The sequence below is a fragment of the Rissa tridactyla genome, chromosome 1 (genome assembly GCF_028500815.1).
Source record: "Rissa tridactyla isolate bRisTri1 chromosome 1, bRisTri1.patW.cur.20221130, whole genome shotgun sequence".
NCBI lineage: Eukaryota > Metazoa > Chordata > Aves > Charadriiformes > Laridae > Rissa > Rissa tridactyla.
In genome coordinates, this window is record NC_071466.1 from 59,192,970 (window position 1) to 59,207,876 (window position 14,907).

Sequence of the window (14,907 nt, forward strand, 5' to 3'; positions counted from 1 at the left end):
TTCAAAGGAGCTCATTAAACTCAAAGTAGTGAAGTTTAAAGTTTCCATGGAATGCGTTGAAGACGTAATTCAGAGATAAGAGATACTGAAGTAACCTCTGTAGCAATATCATTCTATTTTTCTGTTCATGGCTGTCTCAGAATTACAAATTTTGTTGCATAACACAATTTCTTTTTTTAAGGGAATTTCTGTTCCACACCAAGCACTACACAAAACATCCTCTCCTCAGCCCTGGGACACGACTCCAAAGAGAAATACTGGTGGTAAACAGCTTGTTCTGCAGTACTTTACTACCAAAGGCAGTTACTTTGGCAGACAACAGTAGAATTCATCCTTTTTTTAGGCTTTGCACACAAAGTGAAGGGGTATATAGCAGCACAAGACTCAGCAAAATCTCTTTCATCTGTTTCTACTGGAAACGGCAGCTGAGGATGTTCCCTTTCACTTATTTCATGTTCGGGTAGATCCATCAGAAGGAACTCCACGGCATTTTTTTTTTTTTTTTTGTTTCCTTTTCCTGTGATTTCCTTACACAGAAACTGGCCATAGAAGAGTGTTCTAGCACATATAGCATGCATGCTGTAACTAAGACTTCTTAATATCACATTCCAGGTTATTTTCAAATGAACAAAGACTTCACTGGCAAAAAAAAAAAACCAAAAAAACAAAAAAATCATTCAAAGAGATTAAATGCTTCCTTCTGACACGGCTTTCCTTAGTGGCCTGTCCAGGAGAGGCAGATGAGGGAATCACACAGAATCACAGAATGGTCGGAGCTGGAAGGGACCTTTGGAGATCATCTAGTCCAACCCCCCTGCCAAAGCAGGTTCACCTAAAACAGGTTGTATAGGATTGCGCCCAGGCGGGTTTTGAATGTCTCAAGAGAAGGAGACTCCACCACCTCTCTGAGCAGCCTGTTCCAGTGCTCTGCCACCCTCAAAGCAAAAGAAGTTTTTCCTCATGTTGAGATGGAATTTCCTGTGCTCCAGTTTGTGCCCGTTGCCCCTTGTCCTGTCTCTGGGCACCACTGAAACGAGTCTGGCCCCATCCTCTTGGCATCCGCCCTTTAGATATTGATACGGTCCCCCTTCAGTCTTCTCTTCTCCAGGCTGAACAGACCCAGGTCCCTCAGCCTTTCCTCATAAGAGAGGTGCTCCAGTCCCTTGGTCATCATCCAAACAAGATGGCATAATGGATTGGGCTCAGGGTATTAGCAATCTGTTCCCAGCCTTCTCAGTTGCCTCTTGAGTGACTTCGCTTTATTTTACAGAGGAAAGAGCAGAGCAAGGAGAGGTGTCAGTGCCAAGCCCCTCCACGAAATGCTGTGAGACCCACCGATGACAAGCTGTACACAAGGACAAAGAATTATTCCCATAGTGAGCAAACCCCACCTTAATTCAGCCTCAGAATCCCCCTTTGCTTCTTAACCCCAAATAAGTTTAATTGGCTGTGGTTTCAGATGGATATAAGAAGCTATTGCGCAAAGGCCATCTCACAGGTCACTGCCAGGAGGCAGCAAGGTCACTTGGGCTGGCTACTTTCCACGGCCATAGCAAAGGTCAGGTCAATGCTGGCACTCTCAGGAATCAAGCGATGCCTTCGTGATCTCCCTCATCCCACAAGCAGAAAAGCACATGCAAGCTTGTCCCTGGAAAAGCACCATGCTTACTCTCATTTTGTATGGCAAGGACGAAGCCTGAAGAGCTAGAGAGGAAAAGCCATTACAGAACACTCGCTGTCGAAAGTGATTTTAGTTTCAGTTCCAACAGCTTCTCGGAGTTCAGTTCTCATTTCTACTGACAAGCGACCCAGTAAAGTTGATCAAGGAGAAATTTTGCAGATTTTTTGAGTCTGGGTTTTGCGTTTTTTTTCGGCAATTGTTTGGAGGCTGTGACAATCTCCAACTATTTTCTGAGAAAGTTTCAGTGTTGCGACAAGGAGAGCTTTAGGCTACAGGCACAATACAGATCTATTGGGGCGCTTTCAGGGCTACTGAGCCTGCATAGATATAAATGAGAGCTGCAGAGTACTTGCCTTCATCCTGCACACCAAGAGAGACCATGGCAATGTTCTCCTCCACAGTAACATCTCTTCCAATTAAGTTCTTTGAGGAACTCCGACATTAAAGAAAACTTAGCTCATTTGAGCCGGCCTCAGGTCCTCTGATCTTAAGAGTTTCTTCCATATAGCCACTAACCACCAACTATCCATCAAGCTGCTAATTAATTGTCAAAACTGTATTTTTGGCAATTACGTTATGAAATTGTTAAGTATAACAGGGTTTCTACAGACTGTGTTTTGACAAAGCCGTGAGCTGCCACTAGGAAAGTGGAAATTAATCTGACGTTATCAATAAAACACGAAAACATCTTTTAATCTGCCTAATCCTCTTTAAAATGTAAATACAGTTATTCTGTAAAGTGACATGGACAAAAATATGAGTGAGCAAAAGAAATGGTATATGAAAAAGACAATCCTTGAAAACTGGAACCTTTTGCAGTCCATCTGATACAATTAAACAGTGGGGACGTGAATCACCCACTTCCCAAATAAACATTCAGGTGAATCTCTGGTAGCATAACTTCATTTTTTTTAATTTTCAAGGTACTGAAAAAAGTCATGTATGGTCTATTCAGTGTTTGCACATAGTAATTCTGGAAATTGACACCTGAAGTCATTAAGCCTAGGAAAATACCTTGCGTCTTGCTAAGAGGTCCACATCTCCCTCTTGCAACATTAATCCAGTGACCATTAATGCTTTTCTACTGCTAAAAGCAAGCGACAATGCCACACGCTTTAGCCTTATTTTTGTTGTTGCTGCTTGTCAATCGTACTACCCCAGTGACTGTATAAGAGAAAACACAGGCCTGGAGATGTATTTCAGATCCTGTTCATATGGCTATAACTAAAATGGTATTTTATTTAGCACGTCCTATGCAGAAGCAGGCTACAGTAACCCGCTAGAGCGAGCAAGTTCCTTCACCATATACCAGAGAGAGAGCAACGCACCTCCAAGCACAAATACTACGCTTTGGAAATATCCACAAAATGCCCCATAGCCATCATGATATTGCATCCAGAGCGATTGCTCCATTTATAAGGATGTCTACAAGTAAATGAGGTCTATTTCGCAAGGTATGAAGAAACAACTGTTTCCACTTACTGGAAGCACAGTAAATCAGTGACTTGCTTATACATTATTAAGCATGGAGGAGAAAACATTCCAGGTATTTAAGTTAAAGTAGCCACTTTGAGTCAGGATTCAAAACGCTTACGGTTATGGCTACAGGATCTATTAGCATTTGCAAACCTAACTTCTAGGGATGGTTCTTCAGATTAAAGAAACTGTTGCACCTGCTATTCAAGAAAGGCAGGACCTGCACAACTCACCCCCCGCCAAATAATGATATTTTTCTCTCCAAAACTTATAATATCCTTCTCTCCCAAACTTACAGACGATCAACATCACCCTCCCACAATACTTCATAAACCCAAAAAGCCCAAATTCCCTAAGTGAGCATTCCTGTGATATAAGATACATGCCATGAGACAGTAATTCTTAGATCTAGTCCAGTATTTTCAGTTCACAACCATTTTCAAGCTCACTTAATACTTGCACCCTTTACTTATCCCAGCGAGTTTCAGTCTGGACTTCAAAAGCAAAAAGGAAAACACTGAACCTAAAACTTGTAAGGCAAAGGAAACTTCACGAAACCATTAACAAAAAAGTCTTTTAAGAAACCAAGAACCAAGTATGCCGATGTTACAACAGCATCCAAATTTGTGAATAGTATCTGCTGTTTTAATCATTCCCAGGCTTCCATGTGGTGCGCAGCGTCAGGAGCAAGCTGCAAAAGGGAACGTGCTCTCTTCAACAGCCCTGTGTTTGTTTTTACATCAAATAACTTAATCAGAACACACACTGTTGTCAGATTTCTTCCGAAGTAATTAAATAACTATTCAATGCCAATTAATCACAGTTAAATAAGGGTCTGTCACCAAAGTGCTATGTACACATTTCAGACTATTTAATGGTCAAATACTTGGCAGTATCAAAGTTAAACAATGATTCATTAAACCTCCTCCACTACACAACAGTTAGGCTAAACTTGAAGTGAAAGAATCAAACCTCTTTTGTTCTCTATGAAAAAAAGACATCAGACCTCAGTATGTGATACTCTTTTCTTTCTCACTCTGTAAACTGCTTTAATTGCATGAATCAGAATGTGTTCAGGTGCTACGTACCCACTTTGCTCCTGCAGGTGCCTACTGATACTTTGGAATAGATGTTCAAACCTATCATCCAAATAATGAAAACACTTGACAGCGTGACACACCTATTTAAAATGTTTATACATACTTCTCCATGAAAGAAATATAATCCAAACTGAATCGACACTTGGGTGTAAACACCAGAAAAGAAAAGAAATTTTTTTTTTTTTTTTTTTAAACAAGAAACCAGGATCCTCCACTGGAACAGCCAAATGCCACCAATAACATTCAATGTTGTGCAACCTAAATTCCAAATATCAAGGACCCTAAAAGCAGCAGTACATTATTTCTAAAGGTATTTGGCATTTCTAGTATACTTTCTTGGCCACTGCATTCACTGAAATACTTTTGTACAACAGAATAGAGTGGGCAGATTGATTTTATATAGCTTGCAAGGAGTTTACAGAGCCTTTATACCCGCTTGTTTCATCACACGTTGCAGAAATACTTTGTCGCTACTTCTCTAGTCCACAAACTCGACTCCTTCGAAACGAAAAAGGTTTTAAGAGAAGGTCCTTCTAGGGACAGAAGGTTTTTGCCACTTGTACGTGTGTGTGTGCGTGCACGGGGTACACGCTGGTGGAATTTTTTTTCCCCTCAGAGATGAGGCTAATCCTCAATCCAGAGAGTTCTAATTGCATCACACTTTAGTTCAATATGCAAATGTTATTAATAAGTACTGCTTTGCATAGTAACCTAAACTCCTACATGGCAATTGGCCTAAATATCAGTTTTACACCGCATTTACCAGGGGAAAAAAATATTCAAAATCTCTTTACCCACTCTGCAACAGTGAAACCTGGAACACTCCCCCCACTGCCCAGACCCCATGAAGAAAAAGTAACAAATTAAACACTATTATCTCCCACTCCTTGCTGCAAACTCGCAGAAACCTGTCTGAAAGCAACTTGTGCTGCTAGGAATGGATTCAAGAAGGTAGTTAAGTCATGCGTGTATAACTTAATGTAAGCGACCCCAACTGGGACTGCACTTTGCTTGAAGGTAGTCATGCCACAGAGATGCTCTTCTGGCCTAAGACACTTTAATTTAGAGGGACCAATGTTAGACAGTCGAAAGCGCGCACTTCACCACCACCTACTTTACTCAGCAAGGAGGAGAAGCCACCAAGTCCACCGCTCTGCTGACAACAGGCACCAGGCCACCACCTGCAGGAGGGAGGCAGAGGACTCCATCCAGCGTGACCTAGACAGGCTGGAGAGCTGGGCAGAGAAGAACCTAATGAGGTTCAACAAGGACAAGTGTAGGGTCCTGTGCCTGGGGAGGAAGAATGTCAGGGACCAGTATAGGTTAGGGGTGGACCTGCTGGAAAGCAGCTCTGAAGAAAAGGATCTGGGGATCTTGGTAGACAGTAAATTATCCATGAGCAAGCAAAGTGCAAGAGTGTGGCCAGCAGGTCAAGGGAGGTCATTCTCCCCCTCTACTCTGCACTGGTGAGGCCACAACTGGAATACTGTGTCCACTTTTGGGCTCCCCAGTTCAAGAGAGACAGGGAACTACTGCAGAGAGTCCAGCGCAGGGCAACAAAGATGACTGAGGGATTGGAGCATCTCCCTTATGAGGAAAGGCTGAGAGAGCTGGGACTCTTTAGCCTGGGGAAGAGACGGCTGAGGGGAGACCTTATTAATGTTTACAAGTATCTAAAGGGTGGCTTTAAGGAGGATGGAGCCAGACTCTTTTCAGTGGATCCCAGTGACAGGACAAGGGGTAAAGGGCACAAGCTGGAACATAGGAAGTTCCAATCAAATAAGAGGAAAAACGTCTTTACAGTGAGGGTGACAGAGCCCTGGAACAGGCTGCCCAGGGAGGTTGTGGAGTCCTCTTCTCTGGAGACTTTCAAGACCCGCCTGGATGCAGTCCTGAGTAACGTGCTCTAGGCAGTCCTGCTTTAGCAGGGCAGTTGGACTAGATGATCTCTAGAGGTCCCTTCCAACTCTGCGAAATGATTCTGTGATTCTGTGACTGGCCGGCACCATGGTGGACACCAGGGCAGGGCGGCATCACTGCACTCAGCCCCGGGGAGACACGCGACAACAGACCACGTCACAATTTATGTATAGGTAGTGGTGTTAACTTACCCTAAAGAGAGAAATCACGTACTTTTAACAAGTCCAAATTACAGCTTGTAAAACCAAAGTAATTTTAAACGTACACTTGGCAGCAAAATAATGCTCAGAATTGTGTATATATGGTAATGAAACCATACTCAAAGGTAGGAATAAAAGAAATAGCTGCACGGAACTGGGTGCATTTAAACGCCCATCAATTTAGCTACATTGAACACGTTTCCCATTCTGTCAGTGGTATAAATCGACAGCTCACCACATATCTTGCTGTTAAGCTATGGCATTCAGTGACTGATAAGTCTTCGCCCGTGCTCAGTTCACACATATATGCCGAAAAAAGAAAAAAAGAAAAAGAAAAAAGTACTGCAACTACAAGCAGCCTTCCATTTCATCAAAGCAGCGACAAAGTGGATTGTCCATATCAAATGTTGGCAGGAAGCAGACATTACATCAACCTTGTGAAATACAACTATGAAATCAACACAATAATTAAAGATGGATTACCGACTCTGAAAGGAATTGTAAGTTTGTGAAATATTTCTTCAGAAAGAAATCTGGAAATGCATCTCCTGCATAGCTGTCAATTACTGATCTACTCTGGCTTTTCTTCCATATTTCTACAAAGAAACGTCAATAGGTCTGTTATCTTTTTTTAATATATGTTTAGCACCACACGTCCACACAAACTGCCATATACAGCATTACTGTCTTCCCCACAGGCATCCTATAAATATAAATAAGAAATTCTGCCCCATTTTTTTTTTCTTTAGCAGCCTGAAACTGACAGGAATATTATCACTTTCTTAGACATTTGCAAATGGGCACAGTGGTGCTGGGCCAAAATATGCTGAGATCATAACATCCATTTATCTAAACTGCCAGCATGTAATGAATTCAGGTGGGATGCCTTCTATCCAAATTAATTTACTACTTGAAAAGGACTTTTTACACGAATGCTGTCAAACAGGAAAACAGTTAGGAAACGAGAAGAAAACATGAATACTGTGTTTGATCTTATTTTTAAGTGTAGGATTTAAAGAAAGAAGGGTAACTATGACGAAGATAAGAATGGAAAACAGGCTTCTTTGGAAATGAATTTCTACTTTTACTGCTGATGGAGACGTCTACATTACCTAGTACAAATACTTTGATCCTAACTGTACAGTTGTTTCTTGAGCTTTACAGTCCACTAGAAACACACAGTATTTTAGTGACCTACTGATTAGAATTACCCTGCATGTAGAAAATCAAAATAGGTCAATGCTACGTGCAAGTTGACTTATCCCTTTGCTAAGTTATGTGGTACAGCTGATTTGTCTTTTTTCCTGCGTGTGCTCAGAAAACCATGTGCATTAACATTAGCTATCACCAGCCAAAGTCTGTCTCCTCACTTACGATACAATGTAGAAAAGATATATAAAGTTTCATTAAAAACAGAAGCACGCAAAGAAAAACATCTTGATTGGAAAAAAAAAATTATAACTTCCCTTCTTTCTCAAATTGCTTTCATGAGAAATCTCAAAATACCTTCTGCATTGTAATTGCCTTTCATATTATATATCATTACCAATTAACTAAGTTGGCTACAATTTCAGCTGTAACAGAATTTGCAAAGTAGAGTTTAACTTCAGTGATGTATTATACTTGCTAATGAAATGATCTCTTTTACAAAAGCATGATAGATCTGGGATAATATATTCATTAGCAACTTTGAAATTATTGATCCCTGCAATGATACCGCCTACCCCAATAATTAACACTCATGGATTTTTTCTTTTGTAACTTATTGTGAAAGAACTTACCAGAATCATTCAAAACAACAAACTCCTGGCTATATAACAAAGTTTTGCCCCATAACCTGAGTACAACGCTACATCTCTGCTTCATAATTAGAATGACAATGAAAGCAGACACCTACCCACCCCCCTCACCCCCAATCCCTGGGGTAATATTAAACCTTTCATACATAATTTTGTGATGAAGCTCTGGATATCCTTTCTGCTTCTTTTTAAATTCATTTTTATTCACTAGAGCTATTTTAAGTTTTTCTGAGTTTAATGAATAAAATTTACATTTAAACATACTGAAACAAATGAAAAACTAAAATCAAGCCACCAACTCTAATGTGCTGCCAAAATACAGCACAACTTAATTTCTGCTATATACTACCACATAAGCAAGAAGATATTTTTAAAGCACACAGTCCAACTGAACAACACAAAAAACGTATTTATACAGAGGAGGGGATACAGGAAGAGTTGACACTGGCCTCCTTCCCCCTCCTGAAGGAAAATACAAATAATTAAAGAATGGTAACCACTTGCAACTTATTAACTCATCTTTTAAAACATGGCAAGTTGTACACTATCTACAGAATTTTCTGTTGATTAACACCACCTTCTTTTTCTATTCCAGATGTAAAGTCACCTGCTGCAACACCACAATATAAAGCATCACTGTAATAGAAACCTGGAATAGTATACATGAAATATAGTCCTATATTGGCTTTTTACTAGCAAGATTGCGATTTTAATTCCTTGCTAAACTAACCACAAACTCATCCACTTCTGAAAGGGCATTTTCGTAGTCTAGTTCTCCTTTCTGGTATAAATCCAAGTTGGACTGAAAATATTTCCCAAGTGTTGTTTTGCTGGAGAGGGCCTCACAATGAATTAAACTGAACACTACAACTCAGGATGGACTGAAATACCTGAAGAGTATTCTAATGCCATAATTTTTACATGAGGGGAGAAAAACAGCTTTTAGAGCTACTTTCCGATTTGGAGGTTATATATAAATATACATCAATATAAGGATTAAAACAAAAATGGAAATATATGTCACCTTTCTAGTAAGATTTTTTCAACAACAAAACGGAGGTTTCCTGTGCTATTTACACTATCAAGACTAGATTCAGAATAGACTTTAAATGCTGTGTTTCAGAAAATATCAGAGAGGGGGAAATCCCACACAGCTCTTGCAAATCTGCTGGTGATTTATTGATCTTCGTACCATTCCACCTCCTAAAGATAATTCACCGAATAAGAATCTTAATTTGCTTCTTTTTAATGTTGTTCCTTCCCCCCTTTTTTTTTTAGGCCTTGAAGTTAGAAGGGCTCAGTCGTCACTGAAGTCTAAGATGACAATAACCAAGTAGGACATTACTGAATATAAAGCTTTTGCCTCCTGAAATCTTCATCTGAAACTGCTATCCAGCTGATACAGTTATCATTCAGCAAAAAAAATATTAACCTGTATTTTACCAATCATATATACTCAGATCCCCTCCCACACACTGAAGAGAATGATTCTGATGTAGCCCAGCCATTTTCTTCCTCTTTTGAAATCAGGGAAGGGAATTCTATACAGACTGTTGCTGTGAAAGCCAAGCCAAGACTTCTGGCCTCTACCTACCCCATCCATTTTGAGGATAAAGCCTTTGGGCAGCTCAAACAGCAGAGGCATTTCATGTCTTCATCTAACTTTCTAAACCCTTGTCTTCTGCTTGGCATGTTCCTTTGGCTCGATCATTCATTTTTCTTTAGCTTCAGTTTCTTTTTATTTCTCTCCTCTTCTGGAAAATGTGAATTGTTTGGCAAGAAGAGATTCTCTCTAAAGCTCATTCATTATGTACCCATGTAATGATTCCTGAAAATACCTTTTCCTGTTTAACTACTCATACTATAAAAAAGCCACTGCAACAACATGGGTTTGTCTATCCAGAATTCAGAATGGATGACACGGGGTAATTTTCAGTGCGTTTTTTTCCTGTCTCACATGAAATGTCATTACTACTGAACTCAAGAGAAACTCTACTATAAGTATCAGAAAATCCGAACTGTGTCTCTTTTACTTGGCTTTGCAAATAATCAAAGCATTTGCTTGGAAAATCTGCTGTGTGTTAGACAAGACACACGCGCTCCCACGAAATTAAAAATTTTGCTTCCATTTAGGACATTTAAAGCCACATGTTAGAGCAAAGCCACAGAAAATTTGGAAACAACTAGATTCACAACTTCAGTACCATTCACAAAACCACAAAGGAAGAAGATATTGGGAAACCTGTCGTGCTGTTTATAAAGGTACAGCCAAGCCCTGGGGTCAGGACATTTACACGAGAGGTGAAGGCTGGCCAGAGACGCAAAGGAATGTGTTATTTTTATCAGTCAGGGAGCCTGCACTGAATGCGGGTCGCCCACCTCTCCAGCGAGCGTGTTAATTGCTCTACTAGAGGCAATTCTGCGGTAGGCCTCCTTCAGTCTCTGCTCCTGAAGCTCCTCTCCCTTTGGATGAATCAGTAAATAAGTATGGCACTGGAAGAAGGCAAATGAGTGCGTGCCTGAAGGCTACGGCAATCAGCATGGGAGGGACTACAGCTGGATTCAGATCGCTTTTTTTTTTTTTTTATTTGGCCTAATTTAGGGCATGGAATGGATCCTTTCCTGCGAAGTGGGCTGTAGGGTATGTAAGGAGGGATGACTTCACCTCCTCTTCGGTTTTGTGATTGGCACCAAATTCCACTTGCAAATCTCGCCTAGAAACAATGAAAAAATCTTTTGTCTCAGAAAAGCTGAAGGCAACCACATCCCAAGCGTTTTCTTCAAGCAAGGAGTGCTGTCCAAAGGAATCTAGATATAGTCTGACAATGCATTTCTTTGGGCCATCAGCTTCTGGGGGGAAAAAAAAAAAAATCCCTATAATGTAAACTTCTTCGCAGCCTAAACTATAATTAACAACACTGAAATGGAAATGTGGGGTATAATATACATTCAAATGAGACAAAAAACCAAAATATGACCTCTTCTCTAATGTATACTATATTCATTACATTAAAAGAAAGAAATTTTAATAATTAAATGATTAAATGCTAAGCACTGTGAAAAGTTATATTGCACTGCATATGACTTTACTGTACCCCCTCTACTGGGCAACTATTAGAAAGCTTCACCTCAAAAACAAGAAAGAAAAACACACTAGGAGTAAGTAGTACTTACTCTGCAAATGAGTAAGTAGCTGCTGACTATATTAAAACACTAGTAGTGTATAAATCAAAACCAAAGAACATTTAATGTTCATGTAGAAATATACCTCACATTCATCGCCCCAGATTTTTTGACAGCTGAATGCTAGAGGTTAAATTAGTTTAAAAACATACACTTACATATACATCACTTAAAATTAAACAAAAATCTAAGGTAGTCCTATAATGTTCTATTTTTTCATGGCTTTTAAATAAGAAAGAAACTTTGAATGATAAACATAAATATGTTTACATCAACATTTATTCACTTTTCTATAAACAGAGAAAAAAATTCACACGCATCAAGGAGAAAAAAAAAATGGCTTTACCAAACAGTCATTCAAGCAGAAGTGAATACAATTTACAATCTATTTCGTCTTTGTTCAATTCAAAGACAGACTTCACTGTGAAGCTCTGATTTACAGCTGTCCGGCACTATGAACTCCTAAATAAATAAATAGGCAAAAATAGAAGAGTGCCGCCCGCAACAAGGGACTCCTGAGAACACTGCCATTTGTTATTTGCATGACAGAAACACCCAAAAGAGGACTAATATATCTGAAGTGGGAGGCAGAGCCTCACTAGGATGCACGCTGGACCATCACGTAGCCAGCAGCATGCCCTGCCCTGAAGAGTTTGTTGTGTCGGTTAAGAGAAACCAACACCATTGACTATAAAAGGAACAAGGAGCAAAGAGAAGATGTAGCAGTAAGTTGGAACAGAAAGTTGCAGGACAAGATGTGTGCCCTTTTCGCCCCCTTTTTTTTTTTTTTTTAAGTACGGGAAAACAAAGGGGTCAGGGAATTAATGAGCTTCTCCACCCATAAAGTTTAACTACTGTCAGTGTATAGTTATACTGCGGTTACAGTGATACTGGTGTATCTTGAGAGATGATATTAAGATGAAGAAAAGCCAGCTTGTGGATGAACTTTACTGCACAGAGAGCAGGAAGTTACAAAGATGTAAGCACAAAAGATAAGCCAGCAAAATGATGATGGAGGGAGGAAAAAAAACACCGGAACGTGCCAACAGCTGCAGTTACCAGGTGCAGAAATAGTAAAAGCTTTGCATGGGAAGTGGGCTGATGCTCAAACGAAGCCACGCTCCTTTCTACACCTCAAAGTACAACGGGGCCATAAGATCAAGAAAAAGCCTTCTCTCCATCTGGCCCTGGGGAGGAGCTGCAAGACAGAACTGTCAAAAGACTTGCTGGTAGTAACAGTCACAGAAGTTGCCAAACTTGGGATGTTTGGAAATCAAAAGAGCTTTGTACATATTGACTTGAATTTTTGCCCTGTGCAGACTGGCTGCTTGCACATGCCCTCTCCTTCACCCTCTGCTTCATTCACCCACTTGCTCACCTCCCTCTTCCTTTGCTATTGTTTCTTCCATTCCCCTTCACCATGGAATGGCACAAATTCTGGACACAAATAAGCACACCCAAAAAAAGAGGGGAGAATGTCATCCCAAGCACAACCAAGGCATGAAGCCTGACACGGCGAGGCACAGGCTAGGAAGCATGGAAGAGTCTGGGACAAAGCAAGTGAGAACAGAAGGTGAACAGAAGGTGGCTGCAACACTTAAACTAGAAGAGTGCCTGAATTTAGAGGTGATTCTGCCCCTCTACTCTGCTCTGGTGAGACCCCACCTGCAGTACTGCGTACAGCTCTGGAGCCCTCGACACAAGGACATGGACCTGTTGGAACGGGTCCAGAGGAGGGCCACGAAGATGACGAGAGGGCTGGAGCACCTCTGCTATGAGGACAGGCTGAGAGAGCTGGGGTTGTTCAGCCTGGAGAAGAGAAGGCTCCGGGGAGACCTTATAGCAGCCTTCCAGTACCTCAAGGGGGCCTACAGGAGAGATGGGGAGGGACTCTTTACCAGGGATTGTTACGATAGCACGAGGGGTAACAGTCTCAAACTGAAGGAGCGTAGATTTAGATTGGGTATTAGGAAGAAATTCTTTACTGTAAGGGAGGTGAGACACTGGAACAGGTTGCCCAGGGAAGCTGTGGATGCCCCATCCCTGGAAGTGTTCAAGACCAGGCTGGATGGGGCTTTGAGCAGCCTGGTCTAGTGGGAGGTGTCCCTGCCCATGGCAGGGGGTTGGAACTAGATCATCTTGAAGGTCCCTTCCAACCAAAACCATTCTGTGATTCTGTAATGTTTTGGAAACGCAGAGTGACAGAAAGAGACAGATAGGGGAACTACCATAACTACACATGAGCCGTAAAGGCAACAGGAAGGGTGCTTTACACTGAAAAACATGGGAAATCCTTACAGAAAGTGAGAGATCAGGTTCTGAAATAGTTCCCAAATTAAAACTGTGGAAGCCAAAAAGCCACTGTCACGTGAAGCAACATGGCAAATTGCATCCAGGACATACAGACTATTCAGAAGGTTATACTTAGACAGATGAGGCAAGACTCGCTATCTGTTGAGAAAGATGCCTTTAGAGAACGATTCAGAGGATTTTAGTTACTTCTTGCTTTAAACTGCTCTTACAGGAGCATATTTCACTCTGCTAACTACAGAACTGCAGCAGCAACAGCTGGTTGTGTCTCGTTAGTCTTTAGAGCATACTCTAATTAGTTTGCTTAATGTCATTCACATGGGGTCTTAAGATTTCACAAGACTGATTAGGATTTCAGGTAGAGAAATTCTCAGTAAAAGTTTTCTTTCTTCCTTCAAAATAAACATGTCTGTCTTTGGGTCTTAACAGTTCGCTTATTTATGCATTCGTTTTGTTTCTCTGACATCCATTTTCACCACAGATTGGTTTTGGTTTTGTTTTTTTAAACCAGCAGAAACTACATCAGACACATCAGCATGAAACAGATTCCAGGACTGCAAAGAACTGGACAACTGGACAAAGGAGCAATGCAAAGACCACGACAAAAATACCTATCTTTCAGGTATCCATATCCAATATATAAAACACTATTACAATCCTCTCATGGATCTAAACCACAAGTTATATTTTGGAATAAACACTACAAATTTCACAAATAATCACTGATCATTATCTGATCCCAGACATTTTGGGAAAGGCTGCTTTCAAACAACTGCTTTGCTGACATTCTGCATTAAAAAAGGCATTAGCCAAATCTCCAATAAGGCAGGATTAATATGGAAAACCATACCTATAATAATGAAATTAAATGACAGAAAAACGTCTTGTGTTTTTCCTTCCCTCTTCACAAAACAGCATGAGCACAGAACTTGATTCTGGATCAATTTGTGGACACACCATTAAAACATACGAAACAAAAGCATAACTTTAAGCAAAATAACCATGGAAGGCAAAATAGTGTCAATAACCCAACCACTATTAATATTACAGAGTATTAATTAGTAACAACTTAGCATTGTAGATATTTAATTACAATATTTAGAGAACAAATGTTGGCTCTGATGGTTTTCAAAATGTAGCTTAACTTTAGAATGCATGCGAAAAGCATCCAATAAACTTTTCATCACAGCTGAATGGTATTTACAACGCCTCTTAACTTTCTGAATGTCTATTTTGTC

General features: G+C 40.5%; 1 protein-coding gene across 4 annotated transcripts in view; it reads right to left on the bottom strand.

The window, feature by feature from the left end:
• The window catches only part of ABCC4 (ATP binding cassette subfamily C member 4), a 156,944-nt gene that overhangs the window by 68,153 nt on the left and 73,884 nt on the right, over positions 1-14,907 (bottom strand). The gene's annotated exons all lie outside the window — the stretch shown is intronic.